Genomic DNA, 19,402 nt, shown 5'->3' with positions numbered 1-19,402 from the left:
ATTTACATATGGCCATGTCTGAACTGGGGTGGCAGAGTGGGCTAAAGAACGGTGATGGATTAAACCCAGATCTTTTGACTGGGTGTGAGTGTTTGATTGGTTCAGATGCTCCGTCCATCACCACCCCCTTTTGTACCACTTTTGGCCGCCATAAGTGTGGCAGGGTATGCTCAGACGTGATTCCCTTGCTCACTTTGCCACTGAATTCAAGCAAGCCGGGCTGAAGACGGCTGTAATGCCAGAAACCGGTCCTCGGAAGCTTGTTTCCGGTCCAGGGAAGGCATGGCTTGGCAGTTCGGGCTGGACTGTTCCCATGAGGAACAGGGTCAGACTGATTTGCATATGGCCATGTCTGAACTGGGGTGGCAGAGTGGGCTAAAGAACGGTGATGGATTAAACCCAGATCATTTGACTGGGTGTGAGTGTTTGATTGGTTCAGATGCTCCGTCTATCACCACCCCCTTTTGTACTGCTTTTGGCCGCCATAAGTGTGGCAGGGTATGCTCAGACGTAAGTCCCTTGCTCACTTTGCCACTGGATTCAAGCAAGCCGGGCTGAAGACGGCTGTAATGCCAGAAACCGGTCCTCGGAAGCTTGTTTCCGGTCAAGGGAAGGCATGGCTTGGCAGTTCGGGCTGGACTGTTCCCATGAGGCACAGGGTCAGACTGATTTGCATATGGCCATGTCTGAACTGGGGTGGCAGAGTGGGCTAAAGAACGGTGATGGATTAAACCCAGATCTTTTGACTGGGTGTGAGTGTTTGATTGGTTCAGATGCTCCGTCCATCACCACCCCCTTTTGTACCGCTTTTGGCCGCCATAAGTGTGGCAGGGTATGCTCAGACGTGATTCCCTTGCTCACTTTGCCACTGGATTCAAGCAAGCCGGGCTGAAGACGGCTGTAATGCCAGAAACCGGTCCTCGGAAGCTTGTTTCCGGTCCAGGGAAGGCATGGCTTGGCAGTTCGGGCTGGACTGTTCCCATGAGGCACAGGGTCAGACTGATTTGCATATGGCCATGTCTGAACTGGGGTGGCAGAGTCGGCTAAAGAACGGTGATGGATTAAACCCAGATCTTTTGACTGGGTGTGAGTGTTTGATTGGTTCAGATGCTCTGTCCATCACCACCCCCTTTTGTACCGCTTTTGGCCGCCATAAGTGTGGCAGGGTATGCTCAGACGTGAGGCCCTTGCTCACTTTGCCACTGGATTCAAGTAAGCCAGGCTGAAGACGGCTGTAATGCCAGAAACTGGTCCTCAGAAGCTTGTTTCCGGTCCAGGGAAGGCATGGCTTGGCAGTTCGGGCTGGACTGTTCCCATGAGGCACAGGGTCAGGCTGATTTGCATATGGCCATGTCTGAATTGGGGTGGCAGAGTGGGCTAAAGAACGGTGATGGACTAAACCCAGATCTTTTGACTGGGTGTGAGTGTTTGATTGGTTCAGATGCTCCGTCTATCACCACCCCCTTTTGTACCGCTTTTGGCCGCCATAAGTGTGGCAGGGTATGCTCAGACGTAAGTCCCTTGCTCACTTTAACACTGGATTCAAGCAAGCCGGGCTGAAGATGGCTGTAATGCCAGAAACCAGTCCTCGGAAGCTTGTTTCCGGTCCAGGGAAGGCATGGTTTGGCAGTTCGGGCTGGACTGTTCCCATGAGGAACAGGGTCAGACTGATTTGCACATGGCAATGTCTGAACTGGGGTGGCAGAGTGGGCTAAAGAACAGTGATGGATTAAACCCAGATCTATTGACTGGGTGTGAGTGTTTGATTGGTTCAGATGCTCCGTCCATCACCACCGCCTTTTGTACCGCTTTTGGACGCCATAAGTGTGGCAGGGTAGGCTCAGACGTGAGTCCCTTGCTCACTTTGCCACTGGATTCAAGCAAGCCGGGCTGAAGACGGCTGTAATGCCAGAAACCGGTTCTCGGAAGCTTTTTTCCGGTCCAGGGAAGGCATGGCTTGGCAGTTCGGGCTGGACTGTTCCTATGAGGCACAGGGTCAGACTGATTTGCATATGGCCATGTCTGAACTGGGGTGGCAGAGTGGGCTAAAGAACAGTGATGGATTAAACCCAGATCTATTGACTGGGTGTGAGTGTTTGATTGGTTCAGATGCTCCGTCTATCACCACCCCCTTTTCTACCGCTTTTGGCTGCCATAAGTGTGGCAGGGTATGCTCAGACGTAAGTCCCTTGCTCACTTTGCCACTGGATTCAAGGAAGCCAGGCTGAAGACGGCTGTAATGCCAGAAACCGGTCCTCGGAAGCTTGTTTCCGGTCCAGGGAAGGCATGGCTTGGCAGTTCGGGCTGGAATGTTCCCATGAGGCACAGGGTCAGACTGATTTACATATGGCCATGTCTGAACTGGGGTGGCAGAGTGGGCTAAAGAACGGTGATGGATTAAACCCAGATCTTTTGACTGGGTGTGAGTGTTTGATTAGTTCAGATGCTCCGTCTATCACCACCCCCTTTTGTACCACTTTTGGCCGCCATAAGTGTGGCAGGGTATGCTCAGACGTAAGTCCCTTGCTCACTTTGCCACTGGATTCAAGCAAGCCGGGCTGAAGACGGCTGTAATGCCAGAAACCGGTCCTCAGAAGCTTGTTTCCGGTCCAGGGAAGGCATGGCTTGGCAGTTCGGGCTGGACTGTTCCCATGAGGCACAGGGTCAGACTGATTTGCATATGGCCATGTCTGAACTGGGGTGGCAGAGTGGGCTAAAGAACGGTGATGGATTAAACCCAGATCTTTTGACTGGGTGTGAGTGTTTGATTGGTTCAGATGCTCCGTCCATCACCACCCCCTTTTGTACCGCTTTTGGCCGCCATAAGTGTGGCAGGGTATGCTCAGACGTGAGTCCCTTGCTCACTTTGCCACTGGATTCAAGCAAGCCAGGCTGAAGACTGCTGTAATGCCAGAAACTGGTCTTCGGAAGCTTGTTTCCAGTCCAGGGAAGGCCTGGCTTGGCAGTTCGGGCAGGACTGTTCCCATGAGGCACAGGGTTAGGCTGATTTGCATATGGCCATGTCTGAACTGGGGTGGCAGAGTGGGCTAAAGAACGGTGATGGATTAAACCCAGATCTTTTGACTGGGTGTGAGTGTTTGATTGGTTCAGATGCTCCGTCTATCACCACCCCCTTTTGTACCGCTTTTGGCCGCCATAAGTGTGGCAGGGTATGCTCAGACGTAAGTCCCATGCTCACTTTGCCACTGGATTCAAGCAAGCCGGGCTGAAGACGGCTGTAATGCCAGAAACCGGTCCTCGGAAGCTTATTTCCGGTCCAGGGAAGGCATGGTGTGGCAGTTCGGGCTGGACTGTTCCCATGAGGAACAGGGTCAGACTGATTTGCATATGGCCATGTCTGAACTGGGGTGGCAGAGTGGGCTAAAGACCGGTGATGGATTAAACCCAGATCTTTTGACTGGGTGTGAGTGTTTGATTAGTTCAGATGCTCCGTCTATCACCACCCCCTTTTGTACCACTTTTGGCCGCCATAAGTGTGGCAGGGTATGCTCAGACGTAAGTCCCTTGCTCACTTTGCCACTGGATTCAAGCAAGCCGGGCTGAAGACGGCTGTAATGCCAGAAACCGGTCCTCAGAAGCTTGTTTCCGGTCCAGGGAAGGCATGGCTTGGCAGTTCGGGCTGGACTGTTCCCATGAGGCACAGGGTCAGACTGATTTGCATATGGCCATGTCTGAACTGGGGTGGCAGAGTGGGCTAAAGAACGGTGATGGATTAAACCCAGATCTTTTGACTGGGTGTGAGTGTTTGATTGGTTCAGATGCTCCGTCCATCACCACCCCCTTTTGTACCGCTTTTGGCCGCCATAAGTGTGGCAGGGTATGCTCAGACGTGAGTCCCTTGCTCACTTTGCCACTGGATTCAAGCAAGCCAGGCTGAAGACTGCTGTAATGCCAGAAACTGGTCTTCGGAAGCTTGTTTCCAGTCCAGGGAAGGCCTGGCTTGGCAGTTCGGGCAGGACTGTTCCCATGAGGCACAGGGTTAGGCTGATTTGCATATGGCCATGTCTGAACTGGGGTGGCAGAGTGGGCTAAAGAACGGTGATGGATTAAACCCAGATCTTTTGACTGGGTGTGAGTGTTTGATTGGTTCAGATGCTCCGTCTATCACCACCCCCTTTTGTACCGCTTTTGGCCGCCATAAGTGTGGCAGGGTATGCTCAGACGTAAGTCCCATGCTCACTTTGCCACTGGATTCAAGCAAGCCGGGCTGAAGACGGCTGTAATGCCAGAAACCGGTCCTCGGAAGCTTATTTCCGGTCCAGGGAAGGCATGGTGTGGCAGTTCGGGCTGGACTGTTCCCATGAGGAACAGGGTCAGACTGATTTGCATATGGCCATGTCTGAACTGGGGTGGCAGAGTGGGCTAAAGACCGGTGATGGATTAAACCCAGATCTTTTGACTGGGTGTGAGTGTTTGATTGGTTCAGATGCTCCGTTCATCACCACCCCCTTTTGTACTGCTTTTGACCGCCATAAGTGTGGCAGGGTATGCTCAGACGTGAGTCCCTTGCTCACTTTGCCACTGGATTCAAGCAAGCCGGGCTGAAGACGGCTGTAATGCCAGAAACCGGTCCTCGGGAGCTTGTTTCCGGGCCAGGGAAGGCATGGCTTGGCCGTTCGGGCTGGACTGTTCCCATGGCGCACAGGGTCAGACTGATTTGCATATGGCCATGTCTGAACTGGGGTGGCAGAGTGGGCTAAAGAACGGTGATGGATTAAACCCAGATCTTTTGACTGGGTGTGAGTGTTTGATTGGTTCAGACGCTCCGTCCATCACCACCCCCTTTTGTACCACTTTTGGCCGCCATAAGTGTGGCAGGGTATGCTCAGACGTGAGTCCCTTGCTCACTTTGCCACTGGATTCAAGTAAGCCAGGCTGAAGACGGCTGTAATGCCAGAAACTGGTCCTCGGAAGCTTGTTTCCGGTCCAGGGAAGGCATGGCTTGGCAGTTCGGGCTGGACTGTTCCCATGAGGCACAGGGTCAGGCTGATTTGCATATGGCCATGTCTGAACTGGGGTGGCAGAGTGGGCTAAAGAACGGTGATGGATTAAACCTAGATCTTTTGACTGGTTGTGAGTGTTTGATTGGTTCAGATGCTCCGTCTATCACCACCCCCTTTTGTACCGCTTTTGGCCGCCATAAGTGTGGCAGGGTAGGCTCAGACGTGAGTCCTTTGCTCACTTTGCCACTGGATTCAAGCAAGCCGTGCTGAAGACGGCTGTAATGCCAGAAACCGGTTCTCGGAAGCTTTTTTCCGGTCCAGGGAAGGCATGGCTTGGCAGTTCGGGCTGGACTGTTCCTATGAGGCACAGGGTCAGACTGATTTGCATATGGCCATGTCTGAACTGGGGTGGCAGAGTGGGCTAAAGAACGGTGATGGATTAAACCCAGATCTTTTGACTGGGAGTGAGTGTTTGATTGGTTCAGATGCTCCGTCTATCACCACCCCCTTTTGTACCGCTTTTGGCCGCCATAAGTGTGGCAGGGTATGCTCAGACGTAAGTCCCTTGCTCACTTTGCTACTGGATTCAAGGAAGCCGGGCTGAAGACGGCTGTAATGCCAGAAACCGGTCCTCGGAAGCTTGTTTCCGGTCCAGGGAAGGCATGGCTTGGCAGTTCGGGCTGGAATGTTCCCATGAGGCACAGGGTCAGACTGATTTACATATGGCCATGTCTGAACTGGGGTGGCAGAGTGGGCTAAAGAACGGTGATGGATTAAACCCAGATCTTTTGACTGGGTGTGAGTGTTTGATTGGTTCAGGTGCTCCGTCCATCACCACCCCCTTTTGTACCACTTTTGGCCGCCATAAGTGTGGCAGGGTATGCTCAGACGTGATTCCCTTGCTCACTTTGCCACTGAATTCAAGCAAGCCGGGCTGAAGACGGCTGTAATGCCAGAAACCGGTCCTCGGAATGTGGTAAATAAATAAATAATACCTCTATTTTTGAATGGATAAATGAATAACAGATAGCTCAAAAAATAAGAGTCAAGATTCGAGGTAGTAGGAGTTTTGCAGGTTTATTACAGCATAAAGGACAGGAACAGGACAACCTGCACGGGAACAGGATGGCAGCGCTGCCGGGGGCAGGGTCGGAATCGGCGTAACCTTTAATAACAGTGCACGCTCATATATACTAAAACAGTTGCATTACAATACATACGATAGGCGGAGCAGTGGGTGTGGTCAATAGCAGTCGCGAAAGATAAGGGTGAAAGTAGGTGTAACAGAGGCGTATACATAGACATGTGATGCAAACGTAACAGAATATGTCATAAATGGGGCGGAAACATGGAGGGGGCTACCTAAGGAGCCGGGACCTCTGACCTAATGGTGCGCGCAAACTGGCAATGACGTGTTACTAGAAGAAGCTGGGGGCTATGAACTCTGTGCTAGGAGCAGAGACTGAAGTCTGGAGAGTCAGGGCGACATGTACCTAAGCAGTATCTAGTATCTGATGTTTAGAGAACATGTTGATAGAATCCAAAAGTTATCGGGGTAAAGGCGAACAGACTCTAAGACTGGAGCATGCATTATTCTACATGTAGTGCGTGATGAAGAATATTAAATGAGCATTAATACAGTATTTCTCCAACATGGAGACGTAAAGGCTAGACAATGACGGAAACTATTGATGTGATTCAGTAGCTTTAGGAATGCAGAGAAGGAGGACTGAACTGATAACTGGAATCATAACATACTCTTGGCAGACTCAGAGGCAGAGCCAGGCTGAACCGGGCACTGCGAGGCAGGAAGTAAGTGAAGGGTCAGGAACACAGGTGGGGGCTGTATCGCTCCTCAGCGAGGCTTCAGGAGTCAGGAGCTGAATCTGGTGTCCAGGCCCTTTTGAGGCCTAGAAACGGGGACTTTACAATGGAATAACGTGCACACTGAGAAACGTGGCAACGTAACTTTACATAGGCCTGATATTCGTAGTATTCACGAGAACTGGAAACTGACATACTGGAGGTGGACACAACTGTAATTGCGTCTTTAATCGAACATAGGGAATACATATGCATATTAATCATGCACAGATAACATATGATGGAGGACGCGTAGGGACACAGAACATGGCAGAATTTACTTTTCCACATTCCCTCCTTGTCACTACGTTTCCTTCAGGAAACATCAATATTCATGATACCATCTATCATTTCATACAGTATCATTTGCTCGTCTCGAATTTTCTTGGAACGGGATTTAGAACGGGGCTTGGGACTAGGAATACAAGAGGTAGCACAAATGCCGCAAATCGCAGGGCCACATTGTATACAGAGGCAGCAGCTGAATATGATCGCTACGGCAATACCTAGAAAGGACAAGACTTTCCATCCCCAAGCGGAAATTATATTCCAGAACCAACCGGACCATGTCCAGGTGCCTGGATCTTGGTGTAACAGATGGGCAATTTTATGGAGTCTGGTTATAGCTGAATAAACAGACGGCGCGTTATTAGGAATGAAAATGCAGCAACTAGATCCGATGACTCTACAGGCCCCGCCCCTATCGGCCAATATGACGTCAAGGACGAGACGATTCTGTAAAACGACAAATCTCATAGCAGATTGCTCTTCGGTTAAGTTACCTAGAGCAGAGGCAGTCTCATTGACTACTGCTTCAAGGGTTCTGGTTAACCTACGAATTAGCTTACTATTCTGGATAGGTCCTATAAAGAAGAAGAAACATCTATTGAAATCTGTATACTGTTCTAGAGCAGTTTCAGTATAATCGACAATGGGGGACTCCCTTCTATGTCTAAGGTGTACTAGATGTGTGTTTCTATGATAATCAGATGGGGCTAGGAAAACAGGTGGCAGTAGGAAGGCAATGTAACAGGTTCCCTCCCAATCGAGGGGCAGACGAACATATGCGGTCTGACCACAAATAAAATAAGAATGGCGTGAAGCTTTGAAAATAGATTTCCCACTGTCACTATATTTGACAATAGTAGCACAATCGCTATGTCCTACATGTACGGAACCATTATTTCGGACACATAATTCGCCTTTGACTGGGAGTACTGAAATAGCAGGTAAGTCTGGAGTGGAATCAGACTGAACATTCAGGACCATGAAATTCGAAGAATAATTACCTAAGTTGTAAACTTCGTTTTCTAGATCCAACCCTGTTCTGTGGGGAAGACCTTGCTTGTCTGGGAAACATGTACTGTTAAGAAAAGACATATCTGTTGAGGATGATGTTAACGTGGACCATGCTCCACACGAACCATTATGTGAAAACGGATAAGGAAAGAGTGGCAGAACTCCCTTCGGTGTCTGGAAAGGGGGGAGTCGACCACACACCCAACAATTAGTGGCATTGCTGGTCTGGTGTGAATAATGTAACATGCGGATAAAAGAATTGTTACGCATAGCGAGGCGGTAAGAGAGTTCATGAGGAGGCAGATCACTAAACGTGTGCTCTACTGTAACATTAGAAGACTTATTTACATGAGAAACTGGAAAATACAGATAAAATGCATAACTGGTGCAGGAAATCATAACACTGAGAAATAATATGAAACATAGAAAAACGATACATCGGATTGAGTTTTGACTAACTCTCTCACTATGGGGGTCTATTTTACACATGTCAGAAACCGGTCTAACCGTTTCACCTAGGGGAGGACTTAGACAATTAAACTGGCTGACTTATTTTACTAGACCTTAGCTTTTGCTTATACTCCTGTTGCGGAGTTGTCTCTAACAGGGAGGGTGCAGTATCAGTGTCTTTTGCGGGACAGTCCTTAAGAATAGTACTTTGGCAGTCCTTTGAGTCCTCGGAAATGTTCTTTGAAATTGGTTTCAATCCATAAAAATTTTTAATATGCGAAAGATGCACCCAGCCTTTGCGTCCCTCCAACTTCACGGCTGTACGGGTGGCCAGGAGGACCTGTCGGGGCTCCTTCCAGCGAGGCTCCAGCGGACTTGAGCGATCGAAATTTCGCACTAGGACCATGGATCCGGGAACGATTTCATGCGGTGCCACCTCGGTATTGTCTGGAAATGCGGCAGCAACCTGTGAACGACAAGAGTTGAGGGCAGACATCAAGGAAGCTAGGTAATCTGTCAGCATATTACTTGAAACATCGGTAATACTTCGGGGTCTAGGAGTACCCCACATGTTAGGGGGGCGGCCGAAAACGACCTCATACGGGGACAGACCTGATCTGGAATGTGCGACCATGCGCATATAGAACAGGGCGACTGGCAGAGCTGTGAGCCAGTCCACACCTTTCTCTTGACAAACTTTTGCAATTCGGATTTTCAGGGTCTGATTATGTCTCTCTACGAGACCGGCTGCTTCAGGATGGCGTACACAATGGAACTTCCACTGGTACCCTAACAAAAGGGACACGTGTTTCATGAGTTCAGATGAGAATGGCTGGCCGTTGTCAGAATATACGACCCTAGGGAGTCCATAACGGGGGAAGAACTCACGAACCAACTGCTTGGCAGTGGTCGCGGCTGTGTAATCTGGGACTGGATATGCCTCCGTCCACCTGGACAAAGCGCATACAACTACAAGGACATACTTGAAACCTCGACATCGCTCCATCTGAATATAATCCATCTGGAGGACTTCAAAAGGGTGGTCAGGGGGCTGGAATCCACCTTGTTCCACCGGGACACTTTTACCTGGATTAAACTGACAACATATCATACAGGTACGGACCTTCTGCTTGGCTGCAGCTCGTAAATGCTTGTTGAACCAAATGTTCTGGATACTGTCTAACATGGCTTTTTCTCCTAAATGTGCTGGACTATGTGCGGTATTGATAATGACTTGAACCATGGAGTCGGGGAGAAACCATGTGGTTCTACCCTTTGTTAACCATCCTTGATCTGTCTGGACCCCTCCTTGTTCGGACCATTTCTTGATTTCCTCGGGAGTAGCATGTAACTGGATATCTATGACATCTTGAGTAGGGTCTTTAACTGTCATACAGGTAGTTGGATCTGGAGTGTATGTCGGTGTCTTATTTACTGGAACGTCTGGTGTCTGTGCTGTAAGCTTGGCTGTGCGATCTGCTAGATCATTACCTTGAGAAATAGTGTCAGTAACTTTCGTATGTGCTTTGCACTTCATGATAGCAATGGATGTCGGTAAGTGTATTGCATCTAACAGAGCTTGAATGAGGAGACCATGCTGAATCTTGGTTCCATGAGAAGTCATAAAACCTCTCTCTTGCCAGAGCACTCCAAAGTCGTGTACAACTCCAAATGCGTAACGTGAATCGGTGTAAACATTAACTTTCAGGTTCTTGGCGTGTATGCAGGCTTGAGTCAGAGCAACTAGCTCTGCTGCTTGAGCAGACAGGGTGTCAATACGGTGTGTTTCAATAACTTCAGTGTCAGTAGTCACTGCATACGCGGCTACTAGTTCTCCTGTAGTAGTTCTCATGCATGAACCATCCACATAAAGTGTCAGGTCTGGATCTGGTAATGGAATATCTGTCAGATCTTGTCTTGGCTTTGTCATGATGTTAACTACTTCCACACAGTCATGTGTGGCAGAATTCGAAGTAACTGATGGTAACAATGTAGCAGGATTTAGAACGTTGCAGCGTCTGATTTCTATGTGTGGCTGGAACAGTGTCAATTCATAACCTGTTAAACGTGCAATTGTCAAGTGCTGAGTTTGTGTTCGGTTTCAAAGAACTTCCACGGAGTGTGGAACTTGTACTGTCAGGGAGTGTCCTAAGACTATGGAATCACTTTGTCTGATAGCTAGTGCTGTGGCTGCAACTGACTTGAGGCACGCAGGCAGAGCCTGGGCTACAGGATCTAATGTGCTCGAAAAATAAGCACAAGGCTTGTATTGTCCTGCTTGATCTTGTGTGAGAACAGATAACGCTGTACCTTCGCGTTCTGTGACGAAAAGTGTAAAAGGCTTACTGTAGTTCGGTGTTGCTAGAACTGGAGCTTGACATAGGGCTTTCTTTAACTCATTGAAGCTAAATGTATGTTCAGATGTCCAAGGGAGAACAGTCGATACGGCTGCCTCCTGTGTCGTTAACTGTATCAGTGGTTTAGCTAGAAATGCATACTGAGGAATCCATTGTCTGCAGTAAGAAGTGAGGCCAATAAAAGCACGTACCTCCTTCTGGGTCTTGGGCTGAGGAAGACTCGCTATTAACTGAATACGGTCTGGTGTCAACTGCCTACCCCTCTTGGACAGTAAGTGTCCTAAGTAGACCACTTGCTGGACACAGAATTGAAGCTTCGAAGGGGACACCTTGTGTCCCATCTCGGCTAGGAAATACAAGACTGTAAGGGATGCTCGCTCGCAAGCACGTTCAGAACGGGCTGTGATCAGGAGATCATCGACATACTGGAGCAGGGCAGTGTCAGTTGGCATGTGAATGTTGTCTAGTTGTCTCTTGAGTGCTTGACTATAAATACTAGGACTTTCTGTGAAACCTTGAGGAGCGCGTGTGAACATATAGCTCCTTCCATTTAAACAAAATCCGAAAAGAAACTGGCTGTCTGGATGAATGGGGACACTGAAAAACGCGTTCTTGAGGTCTATGACTGAAAAAAATGAGGCTTCGGAATCAATGGCTGTCAACAGGGAAGAGATATCTGGGACAACTGGATACTGGGGAATGATACATTTATTAAGTTCCCGAAGGTCAATCACTAAACGATATACTGGGGGTGCATTCGGATCAGTACGTTTCATAACAGGAATGATCGGAGAATTGCATACATTGGAGTCAGTTTCTACAACTACTCCTTGAGCCATGAGCTCGTCAATAATTTTGGATAAGGCTGCTACAGCCTCAGGTGGCAATCTGTACTGTCTTATTCGTGGCAGGACTACACCTGGCTTGAGAGTCACACGATGGGGTGTGATTTGCATAAAGCCAACATCAGTTGGACCTTGCGCCCATAGATGCTGTGGAACATTGGACAATCTGGGATCAAAATCTCGTAATACATAGTGACCCTTGAAGTCACGTAGGAACAATCGTATTCCCTCTGGGGAACAGCATATAACTGCACCTAACTCTTTCAGTGTTTTAATGCCTAATAGATTTTCTGGACATGACTTAGTAAGTAACAGATCAGTAGTGCGGGACAGTGGACCTACTTCTAGAGTAACTGGCTTTGATATTTCATTTACAATAGGTTTTCCTGAAAATCCAAGGGAAACATTTCTAGAGCCTGAGAGCGGAGCCCCTGGAACTTCGGCGTGACTTATAGTGGTCCTACTCGCCCCTGTATCAATCAAAAACTTTCTGTCTTTCCCTAGTACTTGACTATGAACATAGGGACCTTCTTGATCTACAGGTATCTCGATGAGAGGCAAGCCTACCTCCCTCTCTAGGCTGTTTCATGAATATGGCTGATACTCTGGATACTCAGACTGTGCATACTGGTACATCTGCTGTGTAACATGCTGTGTTGCAGCGATAGGCTGCGGTGCTGTAACTGTCTGCGGTGCATTCTGTGACTGAGGAGTCTGTGTAACTTGTTCTTGTCTCGGCGGACGTGGTCTTTCTTTAGTCTTACCGGTAGCTATGTTGTGTTTCAGAACTGCACACTCGTTTATAAAATGACCTGGCTGTTTACAATAATTGCAGTTCCCTTTAACGGGAGCTGCAGGATGACTGGCTTGATTCGGACCCCTCTTCTGACTATCTTGAGGAACAGATTGTGCAACTAGTACTTTCATTTTTGTGTCTTTCATACGTTTCCTTTCATGTTCTTGCTCTTCTCTGATTCTATTCTGGTGATATTGAAGCATCTGTAACATCTGGGACGGGGTATTAGCTTGCCAGGTACTTTCGACTTTCAAAACTCGATTCTTAACTTGTGGACTTGAATTCTCGACTAGTTTAGTAACAAAAAGATGAGGGTATGATTCGCTACTTGTCTTGAGGCCACTGTTTATGGTAAAACATTTCTCAAATCTAGAGTAAAAATCACTAGTGTCTTCGTCTTGTTTCTGTTTACATGCTGAGATTGCATCCCAGTCTTCCTTTTTAGTTGCTAATAGTCTGGGCAAAACTTGTATTAATAATTCTGGTAATTCTTTACATTTATCTCCAAGACCGGTACCTGGTACTCGTGCCTTGTCTTCGGCTTCTAGGACTGTCCAATCGATCTTTTTCTCCCCCACTTCCCATTCTTTTTCTTTGAGTTTCTCATATACCCCTGCGGGCAACAGGACCTTTAACATTTTAATAATATCTGGATACGTGTATTCTCCCATACGGAGCATGTCTTTTAATTCTCAGTGGAACCCTGCTGGATCTTTATCATGACAGGGAATTAACTTTTTCATCTCTAAGAGTTCCATCTTTGTAATCGGGGTGTAAACAAACACTCGTTGCATCTCACCACCGTCTGTCTTAACTGGATGCACTTCTCGTAACGGATTCTGTCTATCTATGTAAAAGAAGGTTTACTTTCTGGGGGTGAGACATGAACAAAATGCGGGTTCAAAAACATACTATATTTGTGGCGCTGTTCTAGAATGACACTAATTAAATCGGTACCTAAACCTTTCCATCTATACTGGAGTAACTCATTCAGGACATCATGTAACGGACCTGGATCAGAATGTTGACCCTCATACAATGTAATGAGGTGCTGGATCATATACATACCCACCAGTCGTTGCTCGGCTGGGGGCAATTTCAGAAACATTTGTGCCACTATTTCGTCTGGAAAAGTGGTAGAATCAGTAATCCATCGGACTGCTGATCGGACTAGTTCTTGTTCATGCATAGTACTTAACTCGCTATAACCGATTCGTGATTTCAGAATGTGATCGGTAGCTTGAAATACTTGTTCCAGAGAACCTTGTTCTGGTGCTGGATGATGAAAAATTGACTTGTGTTCTAGGCGCAAATGGCGATCTGGAAATCTAGATTTTCCTACATACGCTATTCTGTCGGGATTCTCGTCCTCTACCTCTTCTGTAGAAGAGTCATTTTCTTTCTCGCTTACTTGTGCTTCTTTACGTTGTTCGTGTACCCTTATTATTTCTTTACGGATCTTCTTGTACATACTCTCTATACTACTGATAGTCTTGTGCTTACCCTCGGCTATATTATCACTCCACCTTGTCAGGACTTTCATTTCGGCTCGATCTTTGGTCGGATAATCTTGTTCCCTTATTAGACAATTAATCAGAAACTTTAATATCATGAGCTGGACCTCAACTTTTCTTTGGCACATGACTTCACTAATACTTTCTGGATCATTCCCTGTACGGATGAAACGATATATTCTGTCTAGATCTTCTTTCATATCTGGTAGGGTGACTAGATACTCGGTCACCTTTCTCACGCGTAATGAATATAAAACCATACTATCCTCGCCTGGGACTGGATCATAGCCACATTCGGTAAGGGCTTTTCTTATTTCTGCAACAGACTGATACCTGGGCGTACGCTGTGACGCTTGTGCATGTAATTCGGCTAACGTTAAACGCTTGTGTGGCGGCGGGGTTTGAGGAGGACCTCCCCCTGCGGCCCCTAAACTAGAGTCGTCTACTGATGCTCTTCGTCCTGGCAGAGTGGGAAATGGAAATGTAGGCTGGACTTGTATGGCGGGCTGGACCGGGGGTACCGTAACAGGTACTCCGGTGTTTGGAGGAGCGGGAAGTGCCTGATTTACAGGGACTGGCGGAGCAGGAACAGGATTTGCATATTCTGGGACTGTGTCGTCCAAATAGGACGAAATGAAAATATCAGCTGCGGTCGGTTTGTGACGTAGCTTGGTCGGAACTAATGGTGGCGGGAAATTACTGGATGCCTCTGGGGTCGCTTTTGGCAAGCCCTCGGCAAGAAGAGGATACATACCCTTAATAAGAGCATGCCTCTGTCTGTCTGACTGTTCGGTTTTAACTCGTTCACCTATCTCGATTAATTCCCTTTCTTGGGCTCGTTCTAAGGATTCTCTACTTAGTTCTGACTTTCTGATTTCTTTTTCGGTTCTTTTATGAGATTCTTTGCGCCATAACTCGATGGCATCTTTCTGTGACTGTCTGGCTTTCTTTTTCCATAATGCTTCCTCTACTCGCATAATGCACTCGGCATCCCATGTACCCGATACGGGCCATCTATACTTTTCTTCTAACTGTTTGGTATACTCTACCCATAAATCTAGATATAGTATGGCACTTATGCCATGCTTTTGATACATAAAATGACCTGGACTGTCCCTAGGCGGGACAGGAACTGCTGCTTCTAGCAGACCTTTTCTGGTTTTTAACTGACGCAGTTTTGAAAAGAGCGGCATGACTGAACTATAATCTGGACACAACACAATACACAATAAACACGATAATTACTTCACACTCATACCACGACATTAAAATACATGAATAACATTCAGAATAACAGTTCGAACGGAATACTACCTGGAATACGGGAAACAGAATACATGAATTTTCTCGAGAACAGAACTGACTTAGAACAGAAACTAGATGCACTGCTGAAACAGTACGAAACTTACCGGTCTCATACAGAGACACGTCAGGAAGCGCATCCACCGAAGTGGACACTTCGTTTGTGGGTCTGTGTACCACCAACCCACGGACCAGAGTCAATTAGATTGACCCTGTCTAGATACTACCCCAGCAACGGTACTCACCGGGCAGCAAGAACGGAAGGCCTCGGACTGGACTGAACTGCTTCGACGCCGGACAGACGAACTTCGGACTTCTGTTACAGGTGGGCCTCCGGATACCTCGGACCTTGAACTCTCGGCTTGGGCTCTGGTCGGGACTCGCCGCGTTCCTCCACCGTCTCGTCTGGATGCTGGACCGCCTCCTCCGTCTCCTCCGTGGGCCTGAGGGATACTTAAAGCAGAAATATCTGCCGGTGCGCAGAAGAGTTCCGTCACGACTGCAGAGGGTCAGGGGGTCGGCGTGGCTTCACCGACGCGTGGGGAAAGGGCAAGTCCCTATTCGGGCGCCATTATGTGGTAAATAAATAAATAATACCTCTATTTTTGAATGGATAAATGAATAACAGATAGCTAAAAAAATAAGAGTCAAGATTCGAGGTAGTAGGAGTTTTGCAGGTTTATTACAGCATAAAGGACAGGAACAGGACAACCTGCACGGGAACAGGATGGCAGCGCTGCCGGGGGCAGGGTCGGAATCGGCGTAACCTTTAATAACAGTGCACGCTCATATATACTAAAACAGTTGCATTACAATACATACGATAGGCGGAGCAGTGGGTGTGGTCAATAGCAGTCGCGAAAGATAAGGGTGAAAGTAGGTGTAACAGAGGCGTATACATAGACATGTGATGCAAACGTAACAGAATATGTCATAAATGGGGCGGAAACATGGAGGGGGCTACCTAAGGAGCCGGGACCTCTGACCTAATGGTGCGCGCAAACTGGCAATGACGTGTTACTAGAAGAAGCTGGGGGCTATGAACTCTGTGCTAGGAGCAGAGACTGAAGTCTGGAGAGTCAGGGCGACATGTACCTAAGCAGTATCTAGTATCTGATGTTTAGAGAACATGTTGATAGAATCCAAAAGTTATCGGGGTAAAGGCGAACAGACTCTAAGACTGGAGCATGCATTATTCTACATGTAGTGCGTGATGAAGAATATTAAATGAGCATTAATACAGTATTTCTCCAACATGGAGACGTAAAGGCTAGACAATGACGGAAACTATTGATGTGATTCAGTAGCTTTAGGAATGCAGAGAAGGAGGACTGAACTGATAACTGGAATCATAACATACTCTTGGCAGACTCAGAGGCAGAGCCAGGCTGAACCGGGCACTGCGAGGCAGGAAGTAAGTGAAGGGTCAGGAACACAGGTGGGGGCTGTATCGCTCCTCAGCGAGGCTTCAGGAGTCAGGAGCTGAATCTGGTGTCCAGGCCCTTTTGAGGCCTAGAAACGGGGACTTTACAATGGAATAACGTGCACACTGAGAAACGTGGCAACGTAACTTTACATAGGCCTGATATTCGTAGTATTCACGAGAACTGGAAACTGACATACTGGAGGTGGACACAACTGTAATTGCGTCTTTAATCGAACATAGGGAATACATATGCATATTAATCATGCACAGATAACATATGATGGAGGACGCGTAGGGACACAGAACATGGCAGAATTTACTTTTCCACAGGAAGCTTGTTTCCGGTCCAGGGAAGGCATGGCTTGGCAGTTCGGGCTGGACTGTTCCCATGAGGAACAGGGTCAGACTGATTTGCATATGGCCATGTCTGAACTGGGGTGGCAGAGTGGGCTAAAGAACGGTGATGGATTAAACCCAGATCTTTTGACTGGGTGTGAGTGTTTGATTGGTTCAGATGCTCCGTCTATCACCACCCCCTTTTGTACTGCTTTTGGCCGCCATAAGTGTGGCAGGGTATGCTCAGACGTAAGTCCCTTGCTCACTTTGCCACTGGATTCAAGCAAGCCGGGCTGAAGACGGCTGTAATGCCAGAAACCGGTCCTCGGAAGCTTGTTTCCGGTCCAGGGAAGGCATGGCTTGGCAGTTCGGGCTGGACTGTTCCCATGAGGCACAGGGTCAGACTGATTTGCATATGGCCATGTCTGAACTGGGGTGGCAGAGTGGGCTAAAGAACGGTGATGGATTAAACCCAGATCTTTTGACTGGGTGTGAGTGTTTGATTGGTTCAGATGCTCCGTCCATCACCACCCCCTTTTGTACCGCTTTTGGCCGCCATAAGTGTGGCAGGGTATGCTCAGACGTGATTCCCTTGCTCACTTTGCCACTGGATTCAAGCAAGCCGGGCTGAAGACGGCTGTAATGCCAGATACCGGTCCTCGGAAGCTTGTTTCCGGTTCAGGGAAGGCATGGCTTGGCAGTTCGGGCTGAACTGTTCCCATGAGGCACAGGGTCAGACTGATTTGCATATGGCCATGTCTGAACTGGGGTGGCAGAGTCGGCTAAAGAACGGTGATGGATTAAACCCAGATCTTTTGACTGGGTGTGAGTGTTTGATTGGTTCAGATGCTCTGTCCATCACCACCCCCTTTTGTACCGCTTTTGGCCGCCATAAGTGTGGCAGGGTATGCTCAGACGTGAGGCCCTTGCTCACTTTGCCACTGGATTCAAGTAAGCCAGGCTGAAGACGGCTGTAATGCCAGAAACTGGTCCTCAGAAGCTTGTTTCCGGTCCAGGGAAGGCATGGCTTGGCAGTTCGGGCTGGACTGTTCCCATGAGGCACAGGGTCAGGCTGATTTGCATATGGCCATGTCTGAACTGGGGTGGCAGAGTGGGCTAAAGAATGGTGATGGACTAAACCCAGATCTTTTGACTGGGTGTGAGTGTTTGATTGGTTCAGATGCTCCGTCTATCACCACCCCCTTTTGTACCGCTTTTGGCCGCCATAAGTGTGGCAGGGTATGCTCAGACGTAAGTCCCTTGCTCACTTTGCCACTGGATTCAAGCAAGCCGGGCTGAAGATGGGTGTAATGCCAGAAACCGGTCCTCGGAAGCTTGTTTCCGGTCCAGGGAAGGCATGGTTTGGCAGTTCGGGCTGGACTGTTCCCATGAGGAACAGGGTCAGACTGATTTGCACATGGCAATGTCTGAACCGGGGTGGCAGAGTGGGCTAAAGAACAGTGATGGATTAAACCCAGATCTATTGACTGGGTGTGAGTGTTTGATTGGTTCAGATGCTCCGTCCATCACCACCCCCTTTTGTACCGCTTTTGGACGCCATAAGTGTGGCAGGGTAGGCTCAGACGTGAGTCCCTTGCTCACTTTGCCACTGGATTCAAGCAAGCCGGGCTGAAGACGGCTGTAATGCCAGAAACCGGTTCTCGGAAGCTTTTTTCCGGTCCAGGGAAGGCATGGCTTGGCAGTTCGGGCTGGACTGTTCCTATGAGGCACAGGGTCAGACTGATTTGCATATGGCCATGTCTGAACTGGGATGGCAGAGTGGGCTAAAGAACAGCGATGGATTAAACCCAGATCTTTTGACTGGGTGTGAGTGTTTGATTGGTTCAGATGCTCCGTCTATCACCACCCCCTTTTCTACCGCTTTTGGCTGCCATAAGTGTGGCAGGGTATGCTCAGACGTAAGTCCCTTGCTCACTTTGCCACTGGATTCGAGGAAGCCGGACTGAAGACGGCTGTAATGCCAGAAACCGGTCCTCGGAAGCTTGTTTCCGGTCCAGGGAAGGCATGGCTTGGCAGTTCGGGCTGGAATGTTCCCATGAGGCACAGGGTCAGACTGATTTACATATGGCCATGTCTGAACTGGGGTGGCAGAGTGGGCTAAAGAACGGTGATGGATTAAACCCAGATCTTTTGACTGGGTGTGAGTGTTTGATTGGTTCAGATGCTCCGTCTATCACCACCCCCTTTTGTACCACTTTTGGCCGCCATAAGTGTGGCAGGGTATGCTCA

The 19,402-nt window shown here is 48.3% G+C and overlaps 1 long non-coding RNA gene across 1 annotated transcript in view; it reads left to right on the top strand.

The window, feature by feature from the left end:
• The window catches only part of LOC144827433 (uncharacterized), a 247,837-nt gene that overhangs the window by 26,185 nt on the left and 202,250 nt on the right, over positions 1-19,402 (top strand). The gene's annotated exons all lie outside the window — the stretch shown is intronic.

This window comes from Lissotriton helveticus, chromosome 4_1 (genome assembly GCF_964261635.1).
Source record: "Lissotriton helveticus chromosome 4_1, aLisHel1.1, whole genome shotgun sequence".
NCBI lineage: Eukaryota > Metazoa > Chordata > Amphibia > Caudata > Salamandridae > Lissotriton > Lissotriton helveticus.
The sequence above is the reverse complement of the archived record's forward strand: the minus strand, read 5'-3'. Positions and strand labels throughout refer to the sequence as shown.